General features: G+C 35.5%; 1 protein-coding gene across 1 annotated transcript in view; it reads right to left on the reverse strand.

Moving 5' to 3' along the window:
- The window catches only part of LOC111087332, a 28233-nt gene extending 23160 nt beyond the window's left edge, over positions 1 to 5073 (reverse strand). The window contains exon 1 of the mRNA XM_022393614.1: positions 4846 to 5073. The gene's annotated coding sequence lies outside the window, so the exon portion shown is untranslated. The remainder of the gene's footprint in view (positions 1 to 4845) is intronic.
- Positions 5074 to 7820: the final 2747 nt, after the last annotated feature.

Consider the following 7820-nt stretch of genomic DNA (forward strand, 5'->3'; position numbering starts at 1 on the left):
CAGAGTCAAGTGTACCGTTTGATGCCACATAGAACCCAAGATACTTAAAGGTGTTTTCCCTTTTAAGTTTATCATTAAGTAAAGTAACATACCCTATTTCCTCTTCTCCATTAAAAACCATATACTCCGTCTTCTCTCTACTGACCTTAAGTCCTCTGTCCTCCATCGCTCCAATTTCTGCTCTACTCCCTCCCTGGTGGTATCTATGAGGACTATGTCATCTGCAAATAACATTAGCCTTAGGTGGAGTTTACCACCCACTTAGGGCTGCACTCTCAAGCAACCCGACTCCAACCATAATATGGATTAAAAATCATTTTAAAATTTATCCAACTGGTATCATATTACTTGTTTGTGTACTTTTTATTGCAGCATTTATTTTGTTTTGAATACTTCTCATAGTAATTCTACGAATAACCAACGATCCCTATTTTCCGTTAGAATTGTAACTTTTTTCCTAATTACTTTTTCAGTTCTTATATGTCTATTGAATGGACACAACATCTATAAGCTTTCAGTATAGCCATATCCCTGATAGCTATAGCTTTTACAAGAATTAAAACCACAATCGCAAAGTTATAAAATGTAATCCTTACTTTGGCCTGCAGATAAGTGTATAAATCTGCCAAAGTAGGGATTAAATTTTATAAATTTGTGATTATTGTTTCATTAGTTTTTGTAGCAGGCTCCCTACTTCATTTTAAAGTTCATAATTGTTTAATACTCTTGTTTGTTTACTTTTTATGTTATATCTGTATGAAGTAAATGCTTGACCTTTAAAAAGTGTCGCGTGTTTATCCATCGATATGTAGCGCCATCTATTGGTTTGAATTTGTTTTAAAAGATATTTAACTACGAACATGATATGCTTATCATTTATAAAATATCTGTATATATTTATCGGAATATCAAAATCGGATACCTACAAACCAGTCAAGTAAGCTGGAGAAATCTTGTAGCGATAGTCCGAGCCGTCTAGGGGCTAGCCCCACTGAAATGTTTGTTAAGAATTAAGAAAAAATTTAATGCATTAAGTTAGGTCAATAAGAATCAAATACGTATAAAACACACGAACCTCAGCTTATATGATCCGTGCGATACCAACAAAATAATAAAAAAAAAGAGCCCCTGTACTTTAAGCTCTGGGTGCGTTATAAGAGTGACTGTTAATCCTTTAGAATGGATGGTGGACGGTAGGGTGATGCAGACTGGCTGATTTCCCTTTGGTCAGTAGTTCAAAATTAGGGACGGTTGCACACAGCCTTCTTTGCCGTAAATATAAATATTTCAGCTTAACAAGTATTTTTTAGCGTATGTCACAGGAAAATTCCAGTAACTTCTGTAAACTATCAAGTACGTTATAACCAGTATTTGCTGAGATGAAATATATAATATCAGGTCATAGAATAAAATACTTAAAACTAACATAGACCCGAAAAACATTTGCGGTGTAATTAGTATTTTTATTGCTGCAACAGTACTTCTATAAAAATACAGGATTTCTAGAATAATACAAGAGAATTTTAATCGCAGACACCGAAATCTGTAAGTTCACTTGCATTGGCCTAACATTAGTTAAGCGTTTTATTAAGTACGGCCTATATACAATAAAAAGATAAATTAACACTGTAACTTATGCACGTTTTTTTTTTTGCTTCAGTTTAGTTAGGGCTAAACTTTATCGTACTTTAGCAATCGATGTGTTCGAAGGAAAACGAAGTTTGATAATAAACAAGATTACGACACTTATGATATACAACACTGTTTATTAACAAAAAGAGGACATAGATAAAAGTTTCGGAATTCTATCAGATTTCATCTTCAGTATCTTCTGTATTTAATACTAACAGTAAATAAACTTATAGTGTTATTTTACGATGTAACGTTAGATCTTTTTAAAAACTTTGATAAGCTTTCAATATGTTGTTGTACAAAATGATTTAATAAAGTACATTTACATCCACCTTTTGTTTACATCCGTTGAAATTAATTGCGCGCGCATGCATATTTAAATAGTAAGGTGCGCGCGAATTTTCAGGACAGACAAAAACTGAGTATTATTATAATAGACTAGCCGCGACCTACAAAACATTTGATATCTTTTTCATGCCATCTGCTTGAATTGTTCTTGTTATACGCATGTCATTTAAGTTACGCTTTCTTGCAAGCGTTATGTGTTAGATCAATAAATCCTGGCCATTTGAAAAAAAAAAAATTATGAGGTCAGACAAACAAACGCACATAGACATAACTTTTCTTAATAAAACTACGCGTAAGCAATAAAGTATACATTATTATATATAATAATATATACAGTATGAAACGGTTCGCCCCCAGTGGCACAGCGGGATGTCTGCGGACTTACAACGCTAGAAACTGGGTTTCGATACCCGTGGTGGGCAGAGCACAGATAGTCCTTGTGTAGCTTTGTTCTTAATTACAAAACAAACAAACAATGAAACGGTTATGAGCGTTCAGTGTATGACACGGTTGTACGAGTTAAAACAAAGACAGTAGCAAAAACGAAGAATAAAACCCGTACTAAAGAAAGAGTAGCTAAAAACTGTTTATAACAGTCTATGAAACGAACTGAAGTTAAATAATTGTAAGTAAATATAAAGTTGTAATGAAGGCAAACTGAATATGCAGAAACGTCTGAATGCGTGTCCACAATGACATAAGCATATGGTTTTGAACGAAGTATAAATGCGTATTTTCGACATAAATAAGTCGAGTAAGCTAAGAGCAATTGTATTTAGTGTAATGTTAATTTTTTCAGAAATTACACGCGGGTTAAGTGTTGTTCGTGTGAAATACTTTGCAAATAAAACAAAAGACAAACTAGAGTTCAAACCGAAGCCAGTCGTCACAAGCTGACAACGACATTGTGCCATCCTTTACCATACTCGTTGCTTTAGAAAGTTTGATTAAGCAAACAACAGGTAAGAGGGCTCAGGATCGATCCCACTCGAGGTTTAAACAGAAATTAGATAACACACTACAATACCACTAATATCAACATAATGTATTCGCTGATGGAGGATTAAGGTTGTTAATCCACAGACAGTAAAAGTTATAATGAAAAGCAAACAGCCTATGTTAAATTGATATTGATATATTTTATATAAGATCTGTTGTTTAGAATTTCAGAAAGGACTTGGGGGGTCTAGTACACCTGCATGAATCAAAATATTCAATATTCGTGACCCGTTATCACAAAAACGCGTTCCGCACCTTCGAGATGTGGGTGCGCTATAAGAATGATGCCGAAATCCCATTATTTCTTAATTCAGACAAGAGTACTTCAACAGTTAGATGCGAGTGCTGTTCAACAGCTGTCTGGCCTTCCTTATAGTCTATCACTTTAAAATCAGTGACGGTTGTTGTTTTGAAGATAAGCACAAAGCTACACAATGGGCTATCTGTTTTCTACCCACCAAGGGGAACGAAACCCGGTTTCTAGTGTTACAAGTCAGCAGACATGACGCTGTGCCACTAGGGGGCATCAGTGTCGGCTTTGCAGCCCTTTGTGTAGCTTCGTGGTAAATTCTGAAACAAACAAACCGACCAGGATTTTTTTTTAATGAGTTTAACATAGAAAACACTGAAATAGAATGAGTGGCATTTATAACTCTCCTCATACACACATTATAATACTGTATAACATTCCGGGGGAAAAAAAACGAATCTCAGAACAACAGCGTTTAAAAGGTGTTTTGAGATTTCACCGAATAGTTCTTTTACAAAATGCAAATATAACATAAGATATACCAGTTTATCAGACTAGTTGCTGATCATTTTAACCTTTATTTTCCATCATTCGTTCAGTTTTGTATCTTGCGGCACTCAATTAATATAAACATAATTTCAATATCTGATTTATTTTTGCAGTGGTTATTATCTGAGGGGTTTTCACAACGCCGTCATGGCCAGGTGGTTAGGACGCTCGACTCGCAATCTGCGGGTTCGCATCCCCATCCCACCAAACATGCTCGCCCTTTCAGCCGTGGGGGCGTTATAATGTGACGGTCAATCCCACTATTCGTTGGTAAAAGAGTAGCCCAAGAGTTGGCGGTGGGTGGTGATGACTAGCTGCCTTCCCTCTAGTCTTATACTGCTAAATTAGGGACGGCCAGCGCAGATAGCCCTCGTGTAGCTTTGCGCGAAATTCAAAACAAACAAACACAACGCCGCCTTTTTTCCACGACTTTTTTATATTTCATAGTTGGTGTAAATAATTTGGTATGGGCCAATGTAAATTGTAATTCCTACCATAAGACGTTCATTTGTTTACGTTCCTAACCCTTGACAGTTATCTGATATGAACCATTGTAACTGGTAACTTTTGCCAAAAAACATTCATCTACTTACGTTTTTAAGCCATCGTTGTAAATGGTAATTTCTGCCAAAAGGCGTTCATCTACCTAGTTCACCATAACCATAACTTCCAGTACTAAGTAAAATTTCTCAATACCATAAACCCTTTAAAAGAAGATAACCATGTGGGTTAATTACTTTAATATAAAGTGTTTTGGACACCCTAGTTATAATTTATAATATTCTATATATAAATTACTACATCACTATTCGTTTTAATTTTTAAGTTGTACGACGTAAATTTTACAGACAACTATAACGCGAAAAGCTCAAATTGATCAAGGCTATTTTTTGGTGAAAAGAAAAAGACATAAGTCGTTCATAAAGTACTCTAAAACGTCTAATTCTTTCATATTCGAATAATAATAATAGCATAGGCTTCAGGCAAGGTGTCAACGCTAACTCAACAGATACAATGTTTTAGTTGAAATGTAACGTATAACTTAAGTTATAAAATATAGTACTCACCTCGCAAGACAAGTCTTAACTTTCTCTCTGTGTGTTGAACGATGTTATGATTAAATGTTTCCGCTATACACTTCTGTAAATACGTTTTACTGAAATGCGATATCGTAAAAATGTCTTTGATAAGGTTTCGTAAAATTAGATACACGTACGTGCTTATTAGATTAACAAAGAGTGAAACAGTAGCGAATAATAATAGCACGTCCAATCCGTTGTTGCTATTTCCTAATTTAAATAGGATTGATTAGAATTGTTTACCTCTCGTTGGTAAACATTGTGCAATAGTTTTACTTCTTACCTGCGTAGTTTGGCTTCGAATTTCCAGGTATATCCTATATTTATCCCTTGTTCGGAAACAATATTTTTTTAGTTTGTATTTCCGGTTGCTAATTATATATCAAGCTAAAAAACAAGGTTACACACTCTCGACAACAGAAAATTATACTATTAGCTTGGGTGGTTAACGTGGTATGTAAAAACAACTGAAGCAGTGTAAATTTATGCCTTTTTAAACAGTGAGCTTTAAGCTTCTGCCAAGTCGGGAAATCGCGGATTTAAGCTTTTTATCGTTATTATTTCTATATATATTTAATATCTTAGAAGTTTCGGATTGTGGTTTGTTGGGTTTATTTTAATAGGAATGTGCTTGATTGGGCTTTAATTGTGCATATCAATATAATTACAAGACAGCTAATAGTATTTATTTTTAAACTAGTTTCTCTCTCACCTCTATATTTTATAAAGGTATAATTTGCTTGGTTATCAGTTTAAAAACATATCACATCGTTAAATATAACTAATAACACAGACAGAACTTGCATACTTATTAGTTTAAAGAAACTTGGTAGTTGTTTAAATTTGAAATTAATCCATAAATAAAACTTCTGCAGACTACAATAAATATTTTTAAGATCTAATTTTACAATATTTAAAATTAAAATCAAGAACAATAGTGAAAATATCATGGCAAAATAAAAACATTACATTGTTGTTTTTTTAAGCCTAAACCTTTAATAAAGAACTACATCTCAACAAATTGCTTCATTAACTTTAAATTAAAGGCATATTCTCTTGGAGTGTAGAACTACATTATCTTTATCCTAAGAATTCAAAATTTCTTACTAGGCCTAAGTATAGGCTTTCATTTTTTATCATTATATATGTATCATAAGTAGCCTATAGTATTACTATAAATTAAGCTATTTTTTTACATTCTAAGAAATTATTACTACAGAATGATGTGGTAACAAGTAGAGTTGTAACACCTGCTTCTTATATAATATTGAAGTTTTCATTCTCAATCAAACCACTGAATAATTAGTTGTTTTTTTTTAGACGTTTGTTTTAACCATACGAATAAAAGAACAATTCATGTGACTAACCCTATTCCCAAAGATACCCTACACCTGTCAAGATATTGTTACGTCTCCGTTTGTTAATTAATTTTCCGTAACTTCGTTCCGACGAAACTTTAGCGACACAAGTCCTTTCTTAATAAAACTGGTTTATTTTTTCCGAATATAACTTTACGATATACTTAATTTCAACAATCGCGCTAAAACAAACGTTAACTTCAACAATACTCTCTGACTGCAGATCAATTACTCACTGTCTACACACATATTGTCACGTCACGCCGTGAACATCTTATATATATACCAGACCACCCCATATCTAGTAAATGCTAGGGCATTCACGAAGGAACAAGATATTTCTAGAAACGTGGCGTGACACTAGTCACGTGACCTCGCTGACGCAACACTGCCCCCTCCTTAATATTGTTCGTCCCGAACAATAACCACATACAATAAACCAATAACAATAACTTAATTAACTGTACAGAATTACAAATACAAAATTACAATTCAACAAAGTCTCTTAATTTTACGGGACGTATCTTCTTCCGTACTGGTCTCCGTCTCGTTGGCTTCTGCTTCATGTGGGATTCATCTGCTTCATCAGTAAATGTCCTTTCGTCAGTAACAGTCACATCAGTGGTAGTAACTTCATCAAGAGCTTCATCGTTTCCCTTCTCAAAACTGAGTAGTTTCTTCTTCGACGTTGGCTTTTTCAGGTGACACCTCTTCAGCAGCGTCATTTGTTCCCTTGTTCACTTCGTCCCAACTGAAATGTCCTGGACCGTGATAACGCCAAAGCCTGTTGGCATGCACCACTTTTGGCTTACCTCGCCGACCACATTTTATCCGGAAAGTCATGTCTGAGAGACGATCCACTATGTCATATGGGCCTTCCCATGGAGAAGACAACTTAGGAGACTTCCCTTTGGTCTTCCTGGGATTATACAACCTCACCTTGTCTCCTGGTACAAAGCTGACTTCAGTAGATCTCTTATCATAAGTTAACTTCATCGAATCAGCAGACGTTTTCAAGTTTGTACGCACTTGATGGTGAATAATGTGTCAGAGTTTGTGAAAGTGTTATCGGAAAGGATGGATGATCTCAGGCAACTCTTCATAAGGTGGGCGTCCTGTTAACAGATCCACTGGGCAACCGAAGTTCCCGACCAAACATCAACTTTGCTGGAGTGTATCTAGTGGTTTCATGCTCTGCTGTCCTGTAGGCCATCAACGGTGGAGGGGGTAAGACATCCCAGTCATCTTGGCGGCTATTACAAAGCTTTGCCAATTCCTGTCCCAGTGTCCAGTTGTACTTTTCTACCATCACATCAGACTGTGGGTGCAGTGGAGTTGTCCTGGTCTTTCGGATGCCAAACAACTTGCAGCATTCTTGGAACACAGCTGATTCAAAAGTTACGGCCTTGATCTGCATGCAGTTCATATGGCATACCCAAATCTGAAAGAAGAAGTCACTAAATAGCCGAAAGCTACAGTTATAGCTTCCGATTTGGTATTGCATATGCCTCAGGCCACTTGGTGAAATAATCTATCACCACACAAATGTAACTTGTGTCCAGCCCGAGTTTGGGCAGAGGACCAGCAAATGTCGAACGGCTACTC

Source organism: Limulus polyphemus, unplaced genomic scaffold (genome assembly GCF_000517525.1).
Source record: "Limulus polyphemus unplaced genomic scaffold, Limulus_polyphemus-2.1.2 Scaffold2020, whole genome shotgun sequence".
NCBI classification, from domain to species: domain Eukaryota; kingdom Metazoa; phylum Arthropoda; class Merostomata; order Xiphosura; family Limulidae; genus Limulus; species Limulus polyphemus.